At 40.7% G+C, this 26,207-nt stretch overlaps 6 long non-coding RNA genes across 6 annotated transcripts; all 6 read right to left on the bottom strand.

The window, feature by feature from the left end:
• Positions 1-583: 583 nt before the first annotated feature.
• LOC123594861 lies at positions 584-2,363 on the bottom strand. Its single transcript, XR_006710910.1, has 3 exons — positions 1,547-2,363; positions 1,076-1,194; positions 584-801 (listed from the first exon to the last, which is right to left on the bottom strand). It is a non-coding gene; the product is annotated as an uncharacterized LOC123594861 (long non-coding RNA).
• A 459-nt stretch (positions 2,364-2,822) lies between these two features.
• LOC123594286 lies at positions 2,823-6,567 on the bottom strand. The gene is made up of 3 exons (XR_006710740.1): positions 6,445-6,567; positions 5,193-6,324; positions 2,823-3,560 (listed from the first exon to the last, which is right to left on the bottom strand). It is a non-coding gene; the product is annotated as an uncharacterized LOC123594286 (long non-coding RNA).
• An 858-nt stretch (positions 6,568-7,425) lies between these two features.
• Positions 7,426-13,957, bottom strand: LOC123594203. The gene is made up of 7 exons (XR_006710705.1): positions 13,837-13,957; positions 13,394-13,457; positions 13,210-13,287; positions 10,104-12,341; positions 8,938-10,002; positions 8,366-8,429; positions 7,426-7,638 (listed from the first exon to the last, which is right to left on the bottom strand). It is a non-coding gene; the product is annotated as an uncharacterized LOC123594203 (long non-coding RNA).
• A 615-nt stretch (positions 13,958-14,572) lies between these two features.
• LOC123595314 lies at positions 14,573-15,314 on the bottom strand. Its single transcript, XR_006711130.1, has 3 exons — positions 15,074-15,314; positions 14,936-14,969; positions 14,573-14,666 (listed from the first exon to the last, which is right to left on the bottom strand). It is a non-coding gene; the product is annotated as an uncharacterized LOC123595314 (long non-coding RNA).
• A 155-nt stretch (positions 15,315-15,469) lies between these two features.
• LOC123595248 lies at positions 15,470-16,271 on the bottom strand. Its single transcript, XR_006711097.1, has 3 exons — positions 16,035-16,271; positions 15,757-15,825; positions 15,470-15,656 (listed from the first exon to the last, which is right to left on the bottom strand). It is a non-coding gene; the product is annotated as an uncharacterized LOC123595248 (long non-coding RNA).
• Positions 16,272-18,003: 1,732 nt separating this feature from the next.
• Positions 18,004-25,985, bottom strand: LOC123594199. Its single transcript, XR_006710703.1, has 3 exons — positions 25,898-25,985; positions 25,761-25,791; positions 18,004-18,369 (listed from the first exon to the last, which is right to left on the bottom strand). It is a non-coding gene; the product is annotated as an uncharacterized LOC123594199 (long non-coding RNA).
• Positions 25,986-26,207: the final 222 nt, after the last annotated feature.

The raw sequence follows: 26,207 nt of genomic DNA, 5'->3' as shown, positions 1-26,207 counted from the left end.
AGATATTCAAGTTCCCCATTAATCTCTATCACGATTCATATATTTTTTTCTAACATACCATCTAATGCCTATTCATATCAGGAGGGTGATACAAATGTTTTTTTCTCCAAAATATGTATACCAATATTCTTCTTCCTTGGTTCCCCCAAACCCTTTTTTTCTAAGTTCTTTTTTTAATGCTTATTTATTTTTGAGAGAGAGAGAGAGACAGAACATGAATGGGGGAGGGGCAGAGAGAAAGGGAGACACAGAAGCTAAAACAGGCTCCAGGCTCTGAGCTGTCAGTACAGAGCCCGACGTGGGGCTCGAACTCATGAACAACGAGATCATGACCTGAGCTGAAGTCGGATGCTCAACCGACTGAGCCACCCAGGCGCCCCCGCCCCTGCCCCCCAACGCTTTTAATGAAGAATTGGGTCGACAGCCTAGTTTTCCTAGTGTGGTTAGGAATAACCACATTTCAGATGAAGTGGGTCTGTATCGATGGCCCCAAGATATTAAAATATTTCATAAACGTGAGCCTAAGATGCCTCGTGCAAATGTCATTATGGAGAAAGTGAATCAAGAAATGGATAGAACAAAATACAATTTCGAATAACATTTACTAGTCATTGAATGTCAAAATTCTTTTAACAAATTATATAGTTCCAAAAAAAAAAAAAAAAAAAAAAAAGCATTCCATTTCTTCCACAGCCACCAATGTTGACGGAGATGCCATCGTCTCTTGAGTGGATATGTGCAAGTTTCTGTCGTCATTAGTGTGGTTAGGACCATCATCTCTTCCCAGAATACCTTAAAAGTCTGAAGAGAAATAATATGTTGTAGATACAGGGTATCTTACCTGGATACCTGCAAAATCTCGTGGTAACTAACATGGTTAAGGACATACTACCACTGCTTATCTGAACTAAAATATCCTAACACCACTAGCACGGTAAGGGACAGATCAACTCTTACCTGGATACATGTAAAATTCAAAGGTCAGCACTCTAGAGACAGACATATGCATCATCTGCCTGCAGACCAGTAAAAGCCCCCGGGCCACTAACATAATCAGACAAATACCATCTCTTACCTGGATACCTAGACATGTGCAGGGGAATCAAGATCATGGCAGGGGCATGTCGTCTCTTGCTTGGATAACTGCAAAATCCCATGATCGTTATCTGGATTAGGGACACATTACCTGGACACCTACAAATTTCCAAGAAAAACACCTTAGTTAGAGACACCTTCACAGTGTGACAGGATATCTGCAAAATGTCCCTGATCACTGCTTACAACTTAAGAATACTTAAAAATAAACATGGTCACTATGTTGGCTTAAGAACACCAACAACATTGTCTACCTGGGTATCTGCAAAATCTCATGAGCTCTAACTGTGGTATAAACACCATTAACTTGTACTTGAACACAAGCAAAACTTCGCCTTCAATACCACTTGAGGTTCTCCCCAGTTGTTTACGGATAATTCTATAACCTGGACACCTAAAAACCTACTGAGCCCTACAGACTTAAAGGTAACCATAAAATTTATCCAGATACCTGCAAAGCTCCAGGGACAAGACCCTTGAATAGAGACATGATCTCCTCTTGAGCGGGTGTCTGTAAAAATACAAATCAAGAGATGATGGTTCAACTGACAACAATATGTATTGATTTATTTACTCATTCATTCATTCATTCGATTTTATTTTTTGCTTTTTCTCATTTTAGGAATTGGAGCAAGATTTTTTTCATAGGCAGCTATTGAAAATGGAAAATCTTGTTCCATGACTTGAATAGGTCATTTTTTCACTGGGATTGTGTTTGAATCCCCTTGTATATGTATTTTTTACATTTTAATTCCGGTAAAGTTAACATGCAGTGTAATATTAATTTCAGGCATACAATACAGTGATTCAACAATTCCATACATCACCCAGTGCTCTTCGTGACCACAGTAGGTAATTTGGGATTTTTCTGGTATCTAATCAAGAGAGGATGTAAGGCCTTCCATTATCTCTTGATTGGGTTCTACAAAAATTCATGGCAAAAACTGTGTTAGGAATACATGTATTACCTGAACACCTGCAAAATCCCATCGAATATATGAGGCCTATCAAATCTACCTAGAAACTTGCAGAGTTCAAGGTCAGCCTCCAGTTAGACACACAATACTGTCTCGACAAGACTAGTGTAAGAATCCATGGTCAATAAATAGGAGATGGTCAGTAACTTACCTGGACACTTGTGTTATCTCTGTCACTACTGAGGTTTTACAAACGTTGTATCTAAGCTTTAAAATAATAAGGGCTGGGGCACCTGGGGGGCTCAGTCAATTAAACGTCCTACTCTTGATTTCGGCTCAGGTCATGATCTCATGTTTCGTGAGTTCGAGCCCTGCATCGGGCTCCATGCTGACACTGCAGATCCTGCTTGGGATTCTTTCTCTCTCCCGCTTTCCGCCCTTCCTGCGCTCATGCTCGCTCTCTCTCTCTCTCTCTCTCTCTCTCAAAACAAATAAATTTAAAAAATTTTAAAGAAAGGGCTAATGCTTACTAGCATTGACTAACAATATCATTTCTTTTTTTTTTTTTTTTAATTTTTTTTTTTTTCAACGTTTATTTATTTTTGGGACAGAGAGAGACAGAGCATGAACGGGGGAGGGGCAGAGAGAGAGTGGGAGACACAGAATCGGAAACAGGCTCCAGGCTCTGAGCCATCAGCCCAGAGCCCGACGCGGGGCTCGAACTCCCGGACCGCGAGATCGTGACCTGGCTGAAGTCGGACGCTTAACCGACTGCGCCACCCAGGCGCCCCTAACGATATCATTTCTTAGCCGAATACTTGCAAAAAACACACAAAAAAACCCCCCAGCAACACAAAGTTAGGAGCACCATCCGTACTTACATAGATATTGAATATCAGATGGTCTATTGCATGGAAAAGGCTATCATCATCACTTCCCCGGATATAAACAAAATCCCTTTCATCATCTTTATGAAGCTTACCATCGTATCTTAACAGTGACCTGAAAAACACACTTGAACAGATGTGATATGACAACACTCTTATTACCTGGACCCTGGTAAAAACCTTGTCCCTTGTATCACTGCGGGACTCATTAAGTCTACCAGTAACCTTAGGTAGGCTGATCTCACCAGTAGAGACACGATTATCTCTTAATTTACAGTCTCTAGAATTGGGAAGATTCTTCCTTCTTACCTGAATACCTGTAACAAAATCATGGTAATAAAAAGTGGCAGCACATGTCATCACTTACCTAAATACACGAAGATCAGATGGTATGTGTCATGGGTTAGGGCCAGAGCAGCACTTACCTTAATACCAGTGATGTCCCCCCCATTAACTGCTATAGATGGACTCATTGTGATCTCTTGGCATGTTCTGAAAAACATACTGTGGTTTACGTTTGGGACATGTCTCATTCTACCCATGCACCTGCAAATTCCCTGGTCACTTGTATCCTTTGGAGACCCATAAACATTACCTGGACACTTCCAGAACTCTGAAGTTAAACCCTAGTCAGACACACTTTCCTCTCTTGAAGGGATACCTGCAAACATTCCATGGTTAATAATGCAGTTAGAAAAATATGATACGTGACTTAGATATCTGACATACCACTATGAGTGAGAAATACACGTTATCTCCAGATAAGAAAACAATAAAAACTGCTTGCTAGTATTATTAGGGTCAAAAATTAATTAAAAAAATGTAATTTATTGTCAAGTTGGCTGACATGGAGTGTATATAGTGTGCTCTTGGTTTTTGGGGTAGATTCCCATGGTTCATCGCTTACATACAACACCCAGTGCTCATCCCAGCAAGCGTCCTCCGCAAGGCCCATCACCCATTCCCCCCCCCCCCATCAACCCTCAGTTCATTCTCTGTATTTAAGAGTCTCTTATAGTTTGCCTCTCTCCCTCTGTGTAACTAGGTTTTCCCCCTTCCCGTCCCCCACGGACAGGGTCAAATTAATTTAACTTCTACTTGCCAAAAACAAGGGAAGGAGGAGTCTTAAAAACAATTACATAGATAGTCGAAAATAAGAACATCGATGAGTTAATATTATATCATCTCATACCTTTGTACTATCAAAGACCTGAACAGGGTACCTGGAAAATATATGGCAACACAAGTGTTAGGGACACCATCGTCACTTATTTACATGTATGAAGGTCATATGATCTGTACTGGGGGTTAGGCCCACATTATCACTTACCTCAATACCTGCTATGCACACATCATTACCTACCACTAACCGGCTCATAGGGAGGTCGTCACATGAACCTGAAAAAAAATTGTGGAAAATGTGTTTGGTACACATCCTATTCTACAGGGACACCTGCAAATTCTTTGGTCAACCGTATCACTGAAATTCAACAACGTTACCTGGATAATGGCAGAAATCTGAGGTTAAACCCTAGTAAGAGACACCTTCCTCTCTTGAAGGGATACCTGCAAAAATCCCACAGTCAATAATGCGGTGATGGACAGTGTGATAAATTACCTGGATTTCTGCCTATCTACCACTATGGGTGTATAAAAACACATCATCTCTGAATAAGAAGATGCTAAAATCTCATGCTTACTAGTACTATTTGGGTCAAATTAATTTCTGAACTGCACACGTGCCAAAAACATAGTTAACATGGTATTGAAAACATCATTTGCATATATGAAAAACAAGCAGCTCTCTATTGAGTTAATGCCACATAATCTCATACACGTATACTAGGAAAGGACTTAACAGGGCACTTGCAAAAAACACAAAGTGACACTCTGTTAGGGAAACCATGCTCCCTCAGATATCTGAAGATCACATGGTCTGTAGTGACGTAAGACCCACTTTATCACTTACTTGGTTACTGGTAAGGTTCTGTTAATGACGATTTTTAGGTTCACCGTTATTTCATGACTGCCAGAACCTGAAAAACACGTTGTAAAAAAGCTGTCTATAGATACACCTTTTCTACTAGGATACTGCAAATGGCCTTTTTCATTACGCACGACCCAACATTTAACTCTACCTGGATTCTTGCAGTACTCCAAGGTCTATGCCATGGTCAGAAACACCATCATCTCTTTTGAGATGACTGCTAGAATTGATAAAACACTATCATTTTGTACCTGAATACCTGAAATAAATCACATAGAACAAGTTTAGCCCATCAATATCACTTACCTAGATATGTGACTATCAGATGGTCTGATGTGGTGAAGGTATACATCATAACCTATCTGGATACCAGAAATGTCCCCCATTAACCATTGATTTCATCTTGATCTTTTGGCAGGAATCTGAAAAACACATTAGGGATGTGTAAAAAGACAGAACTTGCAGCAAGAAACCTCAAATTAATTACCTTAGACGCTTCCTTCATTAGTAGAACATCAATTCCACCTAAATATTTGCAGTATTCCAACCAAGGTCAAGATCACGATCAGATATAACAACATTTCATTATGAAACACATGCAAAATTTCCATGGTTACGGCTAGGGTTAGAAACATCATGATCATTACCTGAATATGGCAACCCCTCATCACTCACAAGAATAAAATAAAATTTTCTCTAAAATATAAAAAGAAAAAACTCAGGGTTTCCAGAATTGGTAAGGACTATTTCCTACCTGAATACTTGCAAAGAAAAATGGTAACAATTGTTAGGGAAACCTTCATCACTTACCCAGCTAGATGGAGATGGGATGGCCTGGTCTAGGCCCACGTCATCACTTACCTGCACACTAGGAACATCCCCACTGATGAGCAATGTTAGATTCATCAATTCGTGACTGGAAGCTGGAAAGACATTACGAGCGTGTGTTGAAGGACATAGCTTTTTCCTACCAGGAAACCTGCAAATAACAGTGTTCACTTCATCATCATGAGACACATCAACTCTACTGGATACTTAAAGTAATCCAAGGTTAATACCAGTATCGGATAAGACCATCAATCTATGATTGGACACCTGCAAATAGCCTATGGGTAGGACTTTCACGGGCAATATCATGATAAATACCTGTATACGTGCAGTCTCAACACTCAGAGGGTTAAAAATGAACATTTCCTGAAATACAGAAAGCAGAGAAACAGGGTCTTTGGAATTGGTAAGGACTCTATCATTTCTTACCCGCACACCTTCAAAAAATTCATGGTAACAGGAAGTGTAAGGACACTCACCATTTACCTTGATGTATGAAAGTTGGATGGTATGTGCTGTGGTTTAGACCCACAGGATCACTCACCTCCATTCCAGCAATGTCCCACATTCATTATCATTGGTAAAGTCACCGTGAGGTCTTGACGTTAACCTGAAAAAAACACATCGTGGAAAATGTTTTGAGCACATGAATTATTCTGCCTCCACATTTGCAAATTCCCTTGGTCACTTGTATCATTTTGAGACCCATCCATATTACCTGGATACTTACTTGCAGAACTCCAAGGATAAAGTCTGTGAAGAGACATCTACTTCTCTTGAACGGACACCTGAAAAAATTTCCAAGGTCGATAAAAATGATGACGGTAATAGAGTAAGTTACTTGGATTATACATCATCCCTAAATAAGAATATGAAAAATCTGATTTTTACTCATATTATTAGGGTCAAATTAATGTTTTCTTAAAAAAATTTTTTTTTACTTAAAAAAAATTTTTTTAATGTTTTATTTTTGACAGAGAGAGAGAGAGAGAGAGAGACAGAGCACAAGTGGGGGAGGGGCAGAGAGAGAGGGAGACACAGAGTCCGAAGCAGGCTCCAGGCTCTGAACTGTCAGCACAGAGTCCGACGCAGGGCTCGAACTCACGAACTGTGAGATCATGACCTGAGCTGACATCGGTCGCCTAACCAACTGAGCCACCCAGGTGCCCTGACTATACTTTCTTGATAAGAAACTGAAGAGACACATAGGACAGAGATGCTCAAGGACATGACTTGTTCTACCAGGACACCTGCTGACAATCCTTTGCACTTCCATTATTACGAGCACATCAACTCTACCTTGACGTTTGCATCAACTCAGGTCAACACCTTCAGAAGAAGGCCATCATGTCTGAAGCAGACTTCCTGCAAATACACTGTGGTTACTACTGGGGTGGGAAATTAACAGTTATGGATACAATCAGCTCTCAAAACTCACAGGGTTAAACGTTTATCTCTAAAATGTAAAATGTAGGGGCGCCTGGGTGGCGCAGTCGGTTAAGCGTCCGACTTCAGCCAGGTCACGATCTGGCAGTCCGTGAGTTCGAGCCCCGCGTCAGGCTCTGGGCTGATGGCTCAGAGCCTGGAGCCTGTTTCCGATTCTGTGTCTCCCTCTCTCTCTGCCCCTCCCCCGTTCGTGCTCTGTCTCTCTCTGTCCCAAAAATAAAAAAAACGTTGAAAAAAAATTTTTTAAATGTAAAATGTATAAAGTCAAGGTCACTAGATTTGGTAAGGACTATCTCTTACCTGAACACCTGTAACAAAATCATAGTAACAAGAAGTGTTAGGGCTATAATACCTTACCTGCATATAGAATCAGATGATCTGTGCTGTGATTCAGGCCCACATCATCACTTACCTCCATACCTGCTATGTGCCTCATTTACCACGATGGATATACTCCCCATGATGTCTTAACCTGAACCTGAAAACACAGCATAGAAAACTTGTTCCATGTACATTTTATTCTACTTGGACAATTGCAAATTCTCTTGGCCAGTGTATTGTTTTGGGACCCCCGTCGACATTACTGGATAATACGCAGAACTCAACAGGTTAAATTCTAGTTAGATTTACCTTCATCTTTTGAGTGGATGCCTGTAAAAATCCTATGGTCAGCATCATGGGTATGGAATATATGACAAATTAGCTGGATGACTGACTGTAGGTCCATTGGTATGAGTGTAAAAACACGTATTATCTCCGAAAAAGGAGACAGTAAAATCTCATGCTTGCCAGTGCTGTTAGGGACAAGTTAATTTCTGAACTGTGTATATGCCAAGAAGACTAATATAAATGTTTAGGAAGCATTAATTACCTATATATCTGAAGATATGAAATCCCTGATGATTTATTGTCACATCACCTCAATTTTATACTAGCAAAGAACTTAATGAGATTGTTAATAGTAGAATAACTTACCTAGATACCTGTATATGCCTCCATCACTGCTAAGTTTAAACACCCACTGAACGTTAAGCTCTATAGTACTAAGGGCTAATGCTTACTACTAACATTGGTTGGGACGGTATCATTTTTCAACTGAATCCACACAGAAAAACATGCTATCCCACACGTTAGGACCATCCACGCTAACCTAAATATTTGAAGACTGGATTGTGTGTAGGGTGTTTTAGGCTCCTATCTTTTACCTGGCTGCAAGCAAAGTTCTGTTAATGGTCATTATGAGGCATACCATGATTTCTTGACCGGAACCTGAAAAACACATTATGACAAAGGTGACTATGGACATACTTCTCCTCTCGGGACCCTCCAAATAACCTTGCTCAGTTTCGTCAACGCAGGACCTATCAACTCTACCTGGATTCTTGCAGTATTCCCCAGTCTACACCACTGTTAGAAACACCATCATCTCTTGAATGTTTGCCAGCAGCAATACCACAGTTACTACTGTCATGCACAACTTTGTGATTATTACGTGGATACCCACAAATTGATCAACACTCACACGGTTAAACATAATTTTTCTCTAAAATAAGTAACAGTAGGATAACATGATTGCCAGAATTATTAAAACATCATTTCTTACCGGCAAACCTTAAAAAAAAAATCACACAGTAAAACAAGCTAAGGCAATCAACACCTTACGTATTACACACACACACACGCATGCGCACGCACACACACACACACACACACACACACACACACACACGGAGAGATCAGAGGGTCTGAGGTGGTAAAGATACACATCACCGCTTACCTGGACACAAGAAATGTCCCCCATTACCGACCACTGTTAAGTGCTTCAGGATCTTGAAGGAACCTGACAAATACATTATGACATACGTGTAAAGGGATGTGACCTGCTGTAAGCAGAACACCTCTAAGGCACCTTGGTCACTGTCGCTATTATGAGAATGTCAACTCTACCTGCATGCTTGCAGTACTCCAAGATCAAGACCATTGTTGTCAGGGAAGACAATATTTCCTTACAGGACACCTGCAAAATTTCCACGGTCATTGCTATGGTCGGAAGCATCATGATAAATATCCCTTAACACTCAAAGGGATCCCTTAACACTCACAGGGCTAAACAGACATCTTTTCTAAAATACAAGCGCTAACAACTCACACGTTCTAGAATTAGAAAGGACTATCAATTCCTACCCGAATACTTGCAAAGAAATCATGGTAACAACTCTTAGAGACACTGTTATCCCTTACCTAGGTATCTGGAGATCGGGTGGCCTTACCTGCGTATCAACAGGATATCCGCCCCTATTAATGACTGCTGCTAAGTTCATCCTGAGGTCTTGACAAGGATCTGGAAAACACGTTACGAAATCAGAGTTAATGGAAACAACTTTTTCTACCATGACACCTGCAAAAAAGATTGTTCACTTCATCATTACGGAACAAACCAACTCTGAGTACTTGTAATTAAAAGTTAGCAACAACGTCAGAAAACTGTCAGTGTTCGGACGCTTCTAAATTATCATATAAATAGTACTACGGAGGGAACACAAGATAAATACTTGTATGTATGTAACGCCTCACAGTGTTCAACATAAACCTTCCTGAAATATAAAAGTGAAAACTTGTGTTTTCTACAGTTGGTAAAACCATCATTTTTTTTCCCCGAATACTTGCCAAAAAAAAAAAAAAAACCCACGGTAACAAGAAGTGTTAGAACACTTAATCACTTGCCCATGCATATGCAAATCAGATGGTCTGTGCTGGGGCCCACATCATCACTTATGTTCATACCACCAGGGTCTCACATGAACTACTACTGACAGACTCACCGTAATGTCCTGAAGTGAATCTGAAAAACACATTGTGGAAATTTTGTTTACGTCTTATTTAACCCATACACCTGCAAATTCCCTTGGTCACTTGTATTGTTTTGGGATCCACGGACACTACCGGCGTACTTGCAGAACTCCAAGCTCAAAGCTAGGAAGAGACTGGTTCCTCTCCGCAGGGATACCTACAAAAAAGCCACGGTCAATAATACTGTGACGGACGATATTCTCAATTACCCGAATACCTGCATATCCTTCTATCGCTACCCGTTTTAAAAAATACAATATCCCTGAACAAGGATAAAACTCTCATTCTTACTAGTATTTTAGCAATACACTGATTTCTTAACAGAATACATGCCAAAAACAATGTGAATACTAGAACCTGAAACACATTAATATGCAGGTATCTAAAAATAAGAACGTCTCTATTGAGTTAATGTCACATCATTGCATACCTGTGGGCAAGCAAAGACCTTAAAAGGGTATCTGCAAATGAACACAGTAACACAGTGTTAGGGACACCACCCTCACTTACCTAGATATTGGGGATTATATTGGTCTGCAGTGTAGTAAGACCCACTGTATGACTTACCTGGTTATTAGTAAGGATGCGTTCCAAACTGGTGGAAGGTTCACTGTGTTCTCTTGACAAGAACCTGTAAAAGCACAAGCAACAATGGGTTTGAAATGCAAATTACGCTACTAGAACACCTGCACATAACCTTTTCACTCCCATTACTATGGAGCACATCAGCTGGACATCTGCCACATTCTGTGGGTCCTACTGGGGTGTGAACTCCATGACAATCACCTGTACAAGAACCATCCTTCGACACAAACAGGGCTATAGATTTTCTCTAAATCTAAAGGTGAGAACTCATGGTTTTTATTATTGGTAAGGGCTACATCGTCTCTTACCTCAACACCTGCAGGAACATAACGGGATTGAGAAACGTTATAAACGTCATCACTTACCTAGCTATCTGGAGACCAGATGGCCTGAGGTTTAGGCCCACATACTCTTATCTGCCTGCTTGCAGAAAGTTCCCCATTACTGACCATCGCTAGGTTCGTCGTGATGCTCGACAGGAACCTGACAAACACACTGCGAAAAACGTGTTTGGTACAAGTTTATCCTGATGGACAACGGCCAATTCCCTTGGTCATTTGTATCATATTTCAGGACCCATCAGTAATACCTGAAAACTTGCAAAACTCTGAGGTCAGCCCCTAGTAAGCGCCACCTTCCTCTCTTGAAGGATTATCCGCAATAATCCCACGGTAAGTAACACAGCGATGGACATTATGATGAATTATCTGGATGTCTGAAAGTCCCACTATCAGTCCAAAACATATTATCCCTAAACAATAAGAAATTCTCAGGCATATTATGATTGTCAGGGACAACTTAATTTCTTAACTGCATACGTGCCTAACACTAGGTTACTGTAAGAGCCTGAACAATATCATTAGTCACAAAGGGCTCTGAAAATAATGTCTACGTCAATCTCACATCATCTCATACCTGTTTACTAGCAAAACCTTGATGGCTTATCTGCAAAAAGATGAGAACACAAATGTTAGAGACCTCATCCTCACTTGCTTCGATAATGTGAAGATTAGATGGTCTTAACGGTAAGTAACACTCTTTATCCCTTCACTGGTTACTAACAAGATTTTGTTCATGACCGTTATTACGTTCACAGTGATTTCTTGACAGGAACCTGAAAAAAGAGGTGTCAAAAATGTGGGTAAGGCAACAACGTGTTCTGCCAGGGGGCCTGTAAAGAATTTTGGTCAATTTCCTCATTGGGGGAACCATCAACATTACCTGGATCCTGGCAGAACTTCATGGTCTACATGGATATTAGAGACACCATTACCTCTTGACTGACCACCTGGAAAAATCTTATGGTCAATACTGGGGTATGAAGCCTGGATAACTTACCTGCATAGATCTCGGTCACTATTTATATTCAACACACATTAAACATAAGCTCTTACGTATTTATTTATTTTTAAGTAAGCTCTAGGCCCACGGTGGGGCTTGAACTCACAACCCATGATCAAGAGTCACATGCTCCACGGATGGGCTAGGTGCCCCTAAACTCTTAAGCCTGTGAGAGCTAATAATGCTTACTAGCCTTGTCTGAGGTACTATTTTTACACACACACACACACAAAAACCAAACAAAACCGTGGTCACACAAGTGTTAGTGATATTATCGTCACTTACCTAGACATCTCAAGACAGAAGGTCGGTGGGGATGCTTAAGGCACATCACCACTTACTGCAAGACAAGGAGGTCGCTGGTAAAGACCATTAGGAAGTTCACCATGAGCTCTTGATGGGAACCTGAAAACCACATTGTGATACGTGGGCAGATGGACACATATTGTCCACCGGAACACCTGCAAATGACCTCCGTCCTTTTCACCCTCCTGAGACGCCTCATCTCTCCCTGGATACTTGCAGTTGTCCAAGGTCTACGCCACTGTTAAAAACACCCTCGCCTCCTAACTGCTGTCAAGGGACACAGGGTTACTACTGGAACAGGGAACTCCATAATCATTAGGTGGACACCCATACATCACTCAAAACTCACAGGGTTAAACATACATTTTCTCGAAAAAAAGGAAGGTATGTGGTTACGAGTATTGATAAGGATAGTTGCGTTTCTAAACTAAATACCTAAACTAACAGACAAATGGTAAGCAAGAGAAATAGGGCAACAGAAAGCTTAGGCAAGCTAGGACTTCCTTAGGTATAGGACAGATGGCATGTGCTGTGGGTTAGGCCCACTTTGTCACTAACCTTGACATTGGCAATGTCCCACGTTAACTACCAATAATAGGCTTACCTTACCGGAATGTTCTGACAAGAACCTGAATGCCACGTTGTAGAGAGTGAATCCTTTTCCCTCTACACTTGAAATTTGTCTCAGTTACTTGTAAAACTCTCAGGTTAAAAAGTGAGGAGGACCTACCTTCCCCTCTTGATGGATACTTGCAAAAACTCCATGGTCAATAATGCTATGATAGACTATGTAATAGAATACCTATATCATTCTATCACTACAGGTACTAAATATACAGTATCCCCACACAAGAACACAGAAAATTACATTCTTCCAGTGTTCTTAGGGATGTATTCATTTCTTAACAGAATACATGCCAAAAATTAAGATAAATGTAAGAGTCATGAACGTTAATAATGTAAATACCTGAAAATGAGAATGTCTCTAATAAGAAAACGTCACATCATCTTGTACCGTTTAGTAGCAAAGACCTTAACGGGATACCTGCAAACAAACATGGTAACACAAATATAAGGGACATCACCCTCACCCACCTTCCTATGGAAGATCACATGGTCTGGATGGTGGTAGAACCCACTCTATCACTTACCAGGTCAAGAGCAAGCTTCCATCAGTGAATACTGTGAGGTTCACTGGGTTTTCTTGACGAGCATCTGAAGAGACACATAGGAAAAATATGTTTAAGTACACAACTCTTCTACCAGAACACCTGCTAATAATCCTTTTCGCTTCCATTATTATGGAACACATCAACTCTACTTTGATGCTTCCATTAATCTGGGTCAACACTTTTGTCAGAGAGACCATCATGGACTCCTGCAACAATATGGTGTTTAACTTGGCATGGAAACTCCTTGACAATTAGGGATACATTCAAATGTCAAGACTCACAGGATTAAATGCAAGTTGTCTCCAAAATTTAAAAAGGGTAAAGTCATGGTCACTTAGACATGGTAAAGACTCTATCATCTCTTAGCTGAACACCAGCAACAAAATCATAGTGACAGAAGTGTTAGGGACACAATCACTTACCTACATATTAGGATCACATGATCTGTGCTGTGGTTTAGGCCCACATCACCACTAATCTAGATACTTCCATATGCCTCACTAAATACGATAGCTGAGCCTATCAATCAGGAGAGCTTCACATAAACCTGAAAAACACATTGTGGAAAATACGTTCAGCACATACTTTCTTCTATGTGATCGACTGCAGATTCCATTGGTCAAGTGCATCATTTTGAGAGGCATCACCACTAGCTGCATACTTGCAGAAGTCCAGGACTAAACCCTGGTGGGAAATACCTTCTTCCCTTAAAGAGATACGTGTAAAATTTCCACATTCAGGATTATGAAGACGGACAATATGATAGATCATCTGGATACGTGCAGAACCTCTCATCAGGGGGAGTGTAGGAAACACAATCCCTGAACAAGTATACAGCGAAATATCGTTTTTACCAGTATTATTAGGGACAAATTAAACTACTGCATATAAGCCAGAAGTATGTGTAACGGAAGAGTATTCAAATATCAATAATCACATGCATATTGGAAAATAGGGATGTCTAATGAATTGATGTGACATCATCTCATGCCTGTGCAACAGCAAAACTTGAACGTGACACCTGCAGAAAAGACATGTTAACGCTGTGCTCAGTGTTTGGGACACCATCCTCACTTACCTAGACATCTCAAGAACAGTTGATCTCAACTAATTGGTGACATCCACAATATCACATAGCTGGTTACCGGAAAGTTCCTACTGACGACCACTGTCTATCACTGTGGTGTCAGGACTGCTAGAATCTTAAGAAACATACTTATAACAAGCAAGTGGCAGGATACAACTTGTTAACCTGCAAAAAGAAATAGTTTGTTTACAAATAACCTGGGTCACATCTGTCATCAGGGAAAAGAGAACACGACAGGGATCTTGGTAGAACTTGAGCTCAACACCACTGTTAAACGCACTAAAATCTCTTCTAGAAAGAGAAGAGAAATCTCATGGCCAAGGAGATGTGCAACAGGAGAAGTTCCCCGGAAATGCATATCCCTTTATCACTACTGAGGTTAAATACACATTATATCTAAATTAAAAAAAAAATGAATAAGGGCTCATACTTACTGGTAATGGACAGTATCATCTTTGATGTGAATACCTGCATAGAAACATGGCAACAGAACAGTTAGGTGCACCGTCTACCCTCACCTAAATATCTGAAAATCCATTTGTAGGGTGCTTAAGGCCCATATCATCACGTACCTGAATATAAACTAAGTCCCATCAATGACTATTTGGAAATTTACCATGATCACTTGATGGTAATTAAAAACAACTTTGTGAAAAATGTGTCTCCTCTTCTACTAGGCCACTGCACATCATCTTGTTCATTGCCATCAGCGCAGGACCCGTCAACTCTTCCTGGATTGTTGCAGTCCTTCAAGGTGTATGCCGAAGACAGACACACAATCACCTCTCCGCTATTCATGTGGAAAAACATCAAGGTTACTACTATACCACACAACTCCATGATTATGGCTATTCACATCCGGATTCACCTAACACTCAAATAAGTAAACATACATTTTCTCTGAAATAGAAAACACTAGAACAGCATGATTTCAGTAACTGGTAAAATGCTGTCATTTCTCACCTGATTATTAAAAAAAAAAAAAACCAAAACACATGCGCTAAGCAAGTTTAGTCCATCGATAACATTCATCCAGATAGGAGAAGGTCAGATGGTTTGAAATGGCGAAGGTGAACATCACCACTTGTCTGGGGAACAGAAATGTCCCCAGAGAATCACTAGTGCGAGTTTCATCATAATCTCTTGACAGGAAACCTGGAAAACACATTACGATACGTGTGTGAAAGGACACAGCTTGTTCTACCAGGACACCAATAAATAATCTGGGTCACTTCCATCATTATGAAAGCATTACCTCTGCTCGAATAGCTGTAGGACTCCAAGGTCAAGACTATTGTCAGGTAACACAACTTCTACGGAGCACCTGCAAAATTTCCACCATCACTACTGTGGTTGAGACATACTGACAAACACCTGATGTGTGCAATCCTTCGTTAGAGTTAAACGAGACTTTTCTCTAAACACCGAAAACCCATGGTTTTGAGAATTAGTAAGAGATCTGTCATTTCCTACCTGAATACCTGCAGAGAATTCATGGTAACGACAAGTGTTAGGGACACCATCAGCACTTACCTAGCAGTCTGAAGATCAGATGGTCGGTGCTGTGGCTAAGGCCTACATCATCTCTACTGTGACATTAGCAATGTCTTATGTTAGCTATCATCAATAGGCTCAGTGTGATTCAACGATACGAGTCTGAAAAAAGAAAAACATTGCAAAAAATATTTTGGGCGCGTCTCATTCTACCACTACACCTGCACATTCCCTTGGTCACTGTATCATTTCAGGACCCATGGATCCTTGCAGAACTCCAAGGTCAATCTCTAGGAAGACACACCTTCGTCTCTTCAAATTACTTGCACTAATTCCATAGTCAATAAAGTAGCGAAGGACAATATGAGAAACTTCCAGGATATCTGCAAATTTGTAACTGCTATGTTAAGTGATCTTATTTCCAAACAAGAACACAAAAAAATCGTATTGCTACCAGCATTATAAGGGACATAGTAAACTCTTCACTGAATACATCCCATAAAGAAAGTAAACTGAAGAGACTTGAAGTGATAAATTATGTAGATACCTGATTACAGAAATGTCTTTAGGGGTACCTGCCTGGCTCAGTCAGTGGAGCATGTGACTCTGGATCTTACAGTTGTGAGTTTGAGCCCCATGGAGGGTGCAGAAATTACTTAAAAATAAAATCTTTAAAACAAAGGTCTTCAATCAGTTAATATCACACCATCTCATACCCGCACACTAGCAAAGATACTAACCTGATACCGACAAAAATCAAAAAATAAGCCACATTAACACCAGTGTTAGGGATAACACCCTCGCTTACCTAGATACTCAAGGTCACATGGTCTTCATTGTAGTCGGATTCACTTTGACACTTACCTGCTTACTAGCAAGGGTATGTGAACCATTTTCAGTTCACCCTGTTTTCTTACCAGGCACCTGAGGAAACACACAGAAATGTGTTTAATATACAATGCGTTCTCTCAAGACACCTGCACGTGAACTTGTTCCCTTCCGTTATTATGGAACACATGAATTCCACCAGCACACTTGTACCAAATCAAGATCAACGCACTGTTTTCAGGAGAGACTAACACTAGTTGACCAGATACCTGAAAAAATCCTATGGTTTCTACTGTGGTGAGTATACGATACAATTACCTAGACAGGATCAATTTCTCGATACTTACAGGATTAAGCATAAATTTTCTCTAAAATATGCAAAGTAGAAACTCATGGTTATTAGAATTGCTAAGGAATCTGTCATTTCTTTTATTTCCCTAAGTTTCTTTACTTATTGTGTGTGAGAGAGAAACAGACAGAAAATGTTAGCCAAATTTACACACATTATTTCCTGACTACACATCTCTAAATTGCCATGGGTACAATTGTGAGGTGGAAATCCAGGAATTACCCAGAAAAATGGAAATTACTCCACACTCACATAGTTAAACGTATATTACCTGTACAATAGGACAGCAGGATAATGATTGTTAAAATTAGCAAAACATTATGATTGCTTGTTTACCTGAACACCTGCTAATAACTCACGTAGTCAAACAGGTTTCGACAATCCAGCATCATTCACCCAGTCGGACAAAGATCAGAAGGTCTGTGATGTGCCTCTCCTCACTTAGCTGCACACCAGAGATGTCCCCCCTGTTAATGACTTCTGGTTGATCATGGTCTCTTGACAAGAACCCAAAAAACATTTTTTGAAGTATGTATTAAGGGATACAACTTTTTTTTTTTTTTTTTTTAGCCAGAACATCTGCAAATAACCATGGACACTCTATCATCACAGAGCATATCAAGGATCCTTCGATTAATTCAAGGTCAACACCAAGATCAGATAACATCATCATTTCATAATAGGAACCTTATAAAAATCCCATGGCTACTTACTGGGGACAGAACATCATGACAATTGTTTGGATACACACAATCCCTCAACACTCACAGAGGTAAACATAATTTTTCACTTTAATATAAAGTGTGAAAAACAATGGTTCCCTGAATTGGATGGAATCTAACCACTATGATTTGAATACTATCCAGAAGTGTGTTAAAAAGAAATATTAGAGATACCCATCACCTCTTATGTCTGTATGTGAAGATCAGGTGATCTGTGCTATGGATTAGGCCCACATCACTTACCTTGGTAACAGCAACGTCCCATGTTATCATTGGTAAGCTCACAGTGAGGTCTTGACATGACTCGAAAAACACACCGTGAAAAAAGTGTCTGGTCCATGTATCATTCTACCTCTACACCTCCAAATTGCCTTGGTCATTTCTATCATTTCAGCACCCAACAATAATACCTGAACACTTGCAAAACTCTGAGGTCAGCCGCAGTAGGAGCCACCTTCCTCTCTTGAAGGAATACCTGCAAAACGGCTATTGTTAATAACACAGCGATGGACAATATGATGAATTCCCTGGATGTCTGAAAATCCCCCTATCAGTCCAAAACACATTCTCTCTAAACAAGAAGAAATTCTCACACATACTATGATTGTTAGTGACAACTGAATGTCTTAACTGCCTACATGTCTAGCACTAAGTTATGTAAGAGCCTGAATAATATCGTTAGTCACACACCACTCTGAAAATAATGTCTAAGTCAATGTCACATCATCTCATACCTGCATAGTAGTGAAGGCCTTAACAGGATACCTGCAAACAAACATGGTACCACAAATGTCAGGGACATCAACCTCACCCACCTTCCTATGGAAGATCACGTGGTCTGGAATGTGGTGGAACCCACTTCATCCCTTACTAGGTTAAGAGCAAGCTTCCATCAGTGAATACGATGAGGTTCACTGGGTTTTCTTGACAAGAACCTGAACAAATACATTGAAAAAGTCTCTTTAAGTACAAACTGTTCTACCAGAACACCTGCTAATAATCCTTTTTACTTCCATTATTATGGAACACGTCAACTCTACTTTGGTGATTCCTTTAATTTGGGTCGACACTTTTATCAGAGAGACCATCGTGTTTTAACAGGACTCCTGCAAGAATACGGTGTTTACAAGTTAAACTACTGCATATAAGCCAAAAGCATGTGTAATGTAAGAGCATTCAAAACATCATTAATTACATACACACCTGAAAATAGGGAGGTCTAATGAGTTAATATGACATCATCTCATATGTGTGCAACACAAAGACTTTAACAAGATATCTGCGGACAGAACATGTTAACCCAGTGGTTAGTGTTTGGGACACCCTCCTCACTTACCTACAAATCTCAAGAACAGGTGATCTCAACTACACTGTCACATCCACAATACCACTTACCAGGTGACTAGCAGGGTCCCATGAAAGAGCATAACCAGGGTCACTGTAACATGACTGACTACCATGACCTGAAAAAACACAACTGACATGTAACTTACTGCCATCATTGGAGGAATCATCAACACTTTGGACCTTGGCGGAACTAGAACTTCAAGGTCAACTCCACTGTTAGAGAAACCATCATCTCCTGAGTACCTATACAATTTCAGGCTCATGACTGTGCTGTGGCCCCGTAGGATAAGGGACTTGCACACCTGTGTATCCCTCTGTCACCACTAGGGCTAAACACACATTCTATCTAAACTTTAAAATACTTACTAGCATGCATCCTACCATTGGTTGGGACCGTGTCATTCCTTACCCGAATACCTGTCAAAAAAAAAAAAAAACAAAGACAAAAGCATACTAACAACAACTTGGGAAATCCATCCACACTTACAAAGTGAATGGACCTAATGACTTACTATCACATCATCTCGAAACGGTAAAGAACTAGCAAAGAAGTCAATAGGAAACTTTGAAAAAAGCACGGTACATTGTGCTAGAGACACTAACCTCACTCACCTGGAGAGCTGAGGATCACATATGTCTATTGTGATAAACCACTTTATCACATACCTGGTTACCAGCAAGTTCCCATTGATGATGACGGTCTGGGTCACTGTGATGTCAGGACTGCTAGAATCTTGACACAAACACTCAACAAGCCTGTGGCAGGATACAACTTGTTTACCTGCCAAAAAAGAAAAATTAAATAAATAAATAGCCGATTTTCACATAATCTCAGTCACTTCCATCATTAGGGGAAACATAACACGATATGGATTTTGGCCCAACTTGAATGTCAACACCATTGTCAGACACACTAACATCTCTTCTAGCAGTACTTCTAGAAATCTCATGGTCACTATTGCTGGCTAAAAGGAGAAGTTCCCTGGAAATGCATATCTCGTTATCACTACTGAAGTTAAATACACATTAGATCTCAACTTAAAAACAGAAATAAATAAGGGCTCATACTTACTAGCACTGGTTGGAACAGTATCATTTCTGAACTGAACACCTGCATAGACACATGGTAACAGAACAGTTAGGAACACCATCTACCCTTACCTAAATATCTGAAAATCCATTTGTAGGGTGCTTAAGGCCCATAGCATCACTTACTTGAACAGATGCAAAGTCTAATCAATGACCATCTTGAAATTTACCATGACCTCTCGATGGTAACTTAAAAACCACTTTGCGAACAATGCGTCTATGGACACGCCTCTTCTACTAGGCCACGGCACATCATCTTGTTCATTGCCCTCACTGCAGGACCCTTCCGCTCCTCCCGGATTGTTGCGGTCCTTCAAGGTCTATGCCAAAGATAGCCACACCTTCACCACCTTCCTGCTCACCTGCACAAACCCAAGGGTACTACCCCATCACACAACTCCATGATTATGGCTATTCACGTCAGAATTCACCTATCACTCACAGAAGTAAACATAGTCTTTCTCTGAAATAGAAAACACTAGAATAGCAGGAGAGCAGTAATTGGCGAAATGCTGTCGTTTCTCCCATCCAAGTTCTAACCAGGCCCGACCCTGCTTACCTTCCGAGATCAGACGAGATCGGGCACGTTCAGGGTGGTATGGCCGTAGACAAAATGCTGTCATTTCTTACCTGATTATCTAAAACACACACGCACACACACACACATGGTAAGTAAGTTTAGGCCATCAATCACACATATATCGATATGAGAAGATCAGATCATTTGAAACAATGGAGGTGAACATCATCACTTGTCTGGGGAACAGAAATGTCCCCAGAGAATCACTACTGGGACGTTCATCACAATCTCGACAGCAAACTTGGAAAACAGAGTATGATACATGGGTGAAAGGACACAGCTTGTTCTACCAGGACACCTATACATAAGCTCAGTCATTTCCATCATTATGAAAGCATTACCTCTGCTTGAATAGCTGTAGTACTCCATGGTCAAGACCATTTTCAAGGAATACAACTTCTACAGAGCACCTGCAAAATTTCCATGATTACTACTGTGGTTGAGACATAACGACCAAGACCTGATACATGCAATCCCTCATCATTCACAGGGAAACAAGAATTTTCTCTAAATGCTGAAAACTCATGGTGTCGAGAAGTAGTAAGGAATCTATCATTTCCTGCCAGAATACCAGCAAGGAAATCAAGGTACCAACAAGGGTTAGCGCGCTCTCTCTCTCTCTCTCTCCTCCCCCCGCCTCTCTCTGTCTTTCTCCTAGCGAGAGCACTCTCTTCCCCTCTCTCTCTCCTCTCTCTCTCCTACTCCCTCCCCGCCCCCACAAGCTAAAACTCTTAAACTGTCTCTCTGTCTCTCTCTCTTAGGGACACCATCAGCACTTACCTAGCTTTCTGAAGAGCAGATGGTCAGTGCTGTGGCTTAGGCCTACATCATCTCTACTGTGACATCAGCAATGTCTCTGTTACCTATCATTGCCGGGGTCACTGTGATTCATTGACACCAGTCTCAAAAAAAAAAAAAAAAAAACACAAAAAATACCAGCGTAGAAAATATTTCTGGTGTACGTCTCATTCTAAGTCTACACCTGCAAATCCCTTGGTCGCTGTATCATTTCAGGACCCATCAACACTGCACGGATACTTGGAGAACTCCAAGGTCAATCCCTAGGAAGACACACCTTCCTCTCTTCACATTACTTATAATGATTCCATAGTCAAAGTATTGCAGGACAATATGTTAAATTAGCTGGATATCTGCATATCCATCTACCGCTAGTATGTTAAGTACATATTTTTAAACACGAATACAAAGAAATCATATTGCTATGAACATCATTAGGGACAATTTAAAGTCTTAGCTGAATACATGCCCAAATCCAAATAAACATAAGACGCTTGAGATCATAAATCATGTATATATCTCAATATAGAAGTGTCTTTAGGGACACCTGCCTGGCTCAGTTGGTTGTGCACGGGACTCTTGATCTTAGAGTTGTGAACTCCAGCTCCATGCTGGGGGTGGAAATTACTGAAAAATAAAACCGTAAAACAAAGGTCTTTAATCGGTTAATACCACATCACGTCATACGTGCACACTAGCAAAGATTTTAATCTGATGCTCATAAAGTTTTCAGAAGAGAAACACATTAACGCCAATGTTAGGCACATCTTCCTCACTTGAACATGAACATGTTCCCTTCCATCGTTAGGCAACACCTCAACTCCACTGGCGCACTTGCACTAATTCAAGGTCAACACTATGGTCAGCAGAGACTAACATTACCGGACTGGATACCTGGGAAAATCCTATGGTTTCTACAGTGGTGAGGCTCCACCACAACTGCCTAGACAGGATCAACTTCTCAATTCCTACGGGATTAAGCACGTATTTTTTCCAAAGTGTGCAAAGTAGAAACTGATGGTTATTAGCATTCGTAAGGACTCTGTTTTTTCTTGGTTGTTTTTCGTTTTATTTTTTGAGAGAGAGAGAGAGAGAGAGACGCAGATAGAAACAGGCAAAGAGAAACAGAGAATTCCAGGCAGGCTCTGCACTGTCAGCACAGAGCCTGATGTGGGGTTCAATCTCCTAAATCGTGAGATCATGACCTGAGCTGAGACCAAGAGGGGACGCTTACCTGACTGAGCCACCCAGGCGCCCCACACTCTGTCATTTCTTACCCGAATACCTGCAACAAGGTCAGGGTAACAGGAAGTATTAAGGGCATCAACATCACTCACCTAGATGTGGGAAGATCAGATGGTCTGTGCTTGTGGTTTAGGCCCAAATCGCTTACCTCCTTTACGCCACGTTAAATACCGCTGACAGGGGCATGGTCAAGGTCTTAAGAGGACCCTGAAAAATATGCGAAGTGTTCAGTACACATCACATGGACACCCACAAAAAATTCCCTTGGTCAGGTGCATCATTTTGTAACTCATCAAGTTCACCTGAATAACTGCCTAAATCGGAGGTTAGTCCCTCAGAAGTTACTTCTCCCTCAGAAGGTTACTTCCTTTCTTAAAGGGACATCTGCAAAATTTCCACGGTTACCTGCGTATCTGTTACCACTAGGACTATAAAAATACATTATCTCTGTAAGAAGATAGTGAATACTCATGCTTACCAGAAATGCTCAGTTCACATCAAATGCTTAACTGTCTATGGGCCCCCAAACGACGTTTTTGGCAGGGTCTTGGGAACCTTAACTACTACCTACATGTCCGAAAAGAACAAAAAGTCTGTAGTGAGTGTCTGTCTGATCACATCATACCTCTCTTCGCAAAGACCTTAACGGGATACGTACAAAAGCAGAACGCATGTGCTGGGGACACATCCCAACCTAGACACTGGAGATGAGATAGTCTACATCATAGAAAGACTTACATTCTCGCTCACTTGCTTACAAACGTTGTCCCAATAATGACCGTTGCTACACTTGCTGTGAGTTCGTGCCTGGGACCTGAGAAAACACGTGCAATGATTGTGTTTAAGAACACAACCTTTTTCCAAAAAAAGAAAGAGAGAAAACAACGTGTGTTGCCACGACTCCTGCTATTAATCTTGGTCACCTCCGTTAATGGGGAAGCTTCAACACTACCTCGATCTTGGCAGAATTCAAAGTTGACGCTGTTAGAGACACCATCGTTTCTTCTGGAGAAATCTCTTGGTCCGTAGCGTTTGGTATCGAATAGTGGGATAACGTGGACACCTGTTTATCCCTCAGTCCCTTCTACGTATAAACATACATTACATCTAAACTCTCAACTACCAAAGGCGACTGCTTACTAGCATCAGTAGGAACAAGATCGTTTCTTACCTGAATACCTATCAAAAATAGTAAGACAAAGGTTAGGAACAGCATCCTCATTTGCCTCAGTATCTGAAGATCACCTGATCTTTAAGCTGCCTATGGCTCATACCATGACTTCCTATGATCCATGCAAAGTCTCTGGTAATGACGATGAGGCAGTTCACTATGATCTCATGAGTGGAACCTGAAAAACACATTGCGACAAATGTTTATCTACGGACACACATCTTCCATATGGACACCTAACAACCAACCTCCTTCACTTCCATCATGGCAGAATCCGTCAACTTCACTGGATGTTTGCAATATTCAAGGGCTAGCCACATTTAGCCTCATCATCTCCTGATTACACTTCTCTAAAATACCATGGTTACAATGGTGAGGCAGAATTCCAGGGCAATTACCTGCATAAATGCACGTAACTCCACACTCACAAGGTTAAACACACATTTTCTGTGCAACAGGACAGCAGGATAACATGGTTGTTACAACTGGCAACATATTATGATTGCGTGCTTACCTGAACACGTGCCAGGAACTCACATGGTAAAACAGGTTTCGACAATCCAGCATCATTCACCCAGATATACAAAGATCAGAGGGTCTGAGATGTGCCTGCCCTCACTTACCTGCATACCAGAGATGTCCCCCCTGTTAATGACTTCTGGTTCATCATGGTATCTTGACAAGAACATGAAAAACATTTTGTGAAGTATGTATTAAGGGAAATAGCTTTTTTTGTGTGTGTTTTTAACCTGAACCTCTCTAAATAACCATGGACATTCTCTCATTACAGGGCACACCAAGTCTACCTGGATCCTTGGATTAATTCAAGGTTAACACGTTTTTCATATAACACTATCATTAACAACGGGACCCTTGTAACAATACCGTGGTCACTTATTGGGACAGAACATCATGACAACTGTTTGGATACACACAATCCCTCAACACTCACAGAGGTAAACATAATTTTTCTCTTCAATATAAAGTGTAAAAACAACGGTTCCCAGAATTGGATGGAATCTATCCTTCATTAATTGAATCCTTCTAAGAAATATGTGAACAAGAAGCATTATACATACCCATCACCTCTTACCTCTGTATGTGAAGATCAAATGATCTGTGCTATGGTTTAGGCCCACAACACTTACCTACGTAACAGCAATGTCCCATGTTATCATTGGTAAGCTCGCAGTGAGGTCTTGACGTGAATCTGAAAAAGGCATTGTGAAAAATGTCTTTGGTTCATGAATCATTCTACCTCTAGACCTCAAATGCCCTTGGTCATTTGTATCATTTCAGCACCGTCAACCATACCTGAATACTTGCAAAACTCTGAGGTCAGCCCGCAGTAGGAGCCCCCTTCTTCTCTTGAAGAATACCTGGAAAATTCCCATTGTTAGTAACAAAGCAATGAACAGTATGATGAATTCCCTGGATGTCTGAAAGTCCCCCTATCAGTCCAAAACACATTCTCTCTAAACGAAGAAATTCTCACGCATCCTATGATTGTTAGGGACAATTGAATGTCTTAACTGCCTACATGCCTAACACTAAGTTATGTTAGAGCCTGAAGAATATCGTTAGTCACACAGTGCTCTGAAAATAATGTCTAAGTCAATGTCACATCATCTCATACCTGCATAGTAGCAAAGGCCTTAACGGGATACCTGCAAACAAACATGGTAACACAAATGTCAGGGACATCAACCTCACCCACCTTCCTATGGAAGATCATGTGGTCTGGATGGTGGTGGAACCCACTTCATCCCTTACCAGGTTAAGAGCAAGCTTCCATCAGTGAATACAGTGAAGTTCACTGGGTGTTTTTGACAAGAACCTAAAAACAAACACATAGGAAAAGTCTGTTTAAACACAAACTGTTCTACCAGAACACCTGCTAATAATCCTTTTTACTTCCATTATTGTGGAACACATCAACTCTACTTTGGTGATTCCTTTAATTTGGGTCGACACTTTTATCAGAGAGACCATCATGTTTTAACAGGACTCCTGCAAGAATACGGTGTTTACAAATTAAACTACTGCATATAAACCAAAAGCTTGTGTAATGTAAGAGTATTCA

Source organism: Leopardus geoffroyi, chromosome X (genome assembly GCF_018350155.1).
Source record: "Leopardus geoffroyi isolate Oge1 chromosome X, O.geoffroyi_Oge1_pat1.0, whole genome shotgun sequence".
Classification (NCBI taxonomy): Eukaryota; Metazoa; Chordata; class Mammalia; order Carnivora; family Felidae; genus Leopardus; species Leopardus geoffroyi.
Note: the sequence above shows the minus strand (reverse complement) of the source record. Positions and strands in the feature narration are given on the sequence as shown.